We start from the raw sequence: 2,322 nt of genomic DNA, 5'->3' as shown, positions 1-2,322 counted from the left end.
CACAACAATTGAGCTCAATGCCTTTTACTTGCTTTTTCAATTTTCCCCCGTACAACCCCAAACTTGAACCTTTTCATCACATACAATTAAGCTCATCCCAACTCAAGGTGAAGAACTTCAAAACAAGGGTTCACATACTGTTTAAGGCTAAGGTTCAAAAAGGGTATAATATTTCAAGCACTTTGGGTGAAAAGTTGGCTAGAGAAGGGGTTTCAAAAATGGCCTTGATCATATGACCTTCACATGCAATTCAATCGATCATCAAGATTAAGGCAATATCATTCATGTTTTCCTATGAACAATGCATACAACAATAAAAACTCTGGAGCTCAAAATCTCACACACATGCTTTCTCACACAAAATTCATTCATACACTCTACCTAGCATCATGACCACAATCATAAATTCATTACACATCTATTTCCTGGATATCAACATGTATTACAACTCAATTCTCATCCACATCAAATAATCATCAAATAGATCCATCATGCAAATTAGTTAGTCAAACATTTTCAGAACAAGTAATAAAGCCAAGAATACACACCGAAATTAAAATTCAACCTATTCTAAGAATTTAAAATGCAAAAGTGTAAGAAGAAATCTAGGTTGCCTCCTAGTAGCGTTTGTTTAACGTCACGAGCCTGACCCAAACCTGGTTGACACTTGTCAGTAAGTGCAATCCTTCCACCACCCATCAGTAGGTGTGCCTTCCTGGAATCCTTCAGTGGATTCAAAAATTGTAGCATCCCTCAGTAGATGTTAATCATTACTGCCATCACAAGCAGCGCATAACCCAAAAATAAAATAAAATAAAATAAAATAAAGTAAAATAAAATAAAATCAAATCAAATAACATAAGATAAACTAAAATAAAATAAAATAAAATCAAATCAAATCAAATCAAATGAAATCAAATCAAATATAATATAATCAAATCAAATCAAATAAAATAGAATAAAATCAAATCAAATCAAATCAAATCAAATCACATATAATCAAATAAAATAAAATAAAATCAAATAAAATAAAATCAAACACCCATCGGTAGGTGTTGATACTCCCCTTTCTTGATATTCTTTTCTTTTTCTTCTTCCTGCTGAATTTCTTCATAAAGTTGAGAATACCAAGCACATGCTTCCATGTTTCAACCATAGGAACTTTAATCTCCAATTTCTTGAAGATGACCAGCTTGAACTTCTTTCCTTTCCTATGATTTTTCTTTTTATGAGGAAGAGGTTTTTCATGTGATCTTTTCTTCTTTCCTCTCTTCCTCTTTTTCTCAACCTTCTCCTTCCTTAACCCTCTCTTTTTCTTTTTCTTTTCTTTCTTTATTTTCACAATTTTTTTCTTTTGTTCTTTTCTTTCAACCACTGCCTTTCCTTGCTCATCCTTCTTCTCACTCTCATTCAACTTTTCTGTTTCTATCTCCTCTATCTTTTTCGCAGCAACAACTTTTTCTGTTTTTGTTTCTTCTTCATACATCTCTATCTCTTCTTCTTCTATCTTTTCCTCCTTGACAACATTATCATTTGTAAATATAGTGGCTTGACATTCTTCTTTAGGGTTAACTTCAGTATTAACCCTAATAATGCCCAGAGACTTCAAGACCTTTGTTATCTCATCTTCCTCTATCTTCTCTTCATCAATAATCCTGTCATCCTCAAAGATAGGAGCTTGACATTCTTCCTTAGGGTTAACTTCAGTATTAACCCTAATAATACCCAGAGACTTCAACGCATGAGAGTGTTGTTCCTGCAATAAACGTTCTTTAGCTTCCCCCAATGTTTCTTTGTGTACAGGAAATTGTTTTTGTTATAAACGTTGTTGGGCTTCCCCTAATGTTTCTTTTGGTACAGAGAATAAGTTTTGCCGCAAGAATTGTTGGACTTCCCCCAACTTTTCTTTTGGTACAGAGAATAGTTCCTTCCGTAAACGTTCTTTGGCTTCCCCCAACGTTTCTTTTCGTGAAGAGGAATGTTGCCCCATTTGGCTTTGATATATGTTTGAATGAGGTTCCCACCAGTGGTTGAAATCATTTTGGTGGAATTGAGTGCCCATATAATCAAATTCTTGTTTAAAATACATTCTGCAAATGTTAGGCACAAAACCCTAGAAAACATTTACTATAACACAAATAAAAATAAACATAAAATCAAGTCAAACTCAGTCAATCCACACTACTAGAAAAATAAACCTCGAGGCCCCGACAACGGCGCCAAAAACTTGTTGACAAATTGGCAAGTGTACCAAATCGTACAAGTAATATAAATGGTAAGACCAAGTATCGTTTTCCCAAGAGACTCGAAAGGCTTTCTCGT

Source organism: Vigna radiata, chromosome 2 (assembly GCF_000741045.1).
Source record: "Vigna radiata var. radiata cultivar VC1973A chromosome 2, Vradiata_ver6, whole genome shotgun sequence".
Classification (NCBI taxonomy): Eukaryota; Viridiplantae; Streptophyta; class Magnoliopsida; order Fabales; family Fabaceae; genus Vigna; species Vigna radiata.
This window is presented reverse-complemented; position numbering follows the sequence as displayed.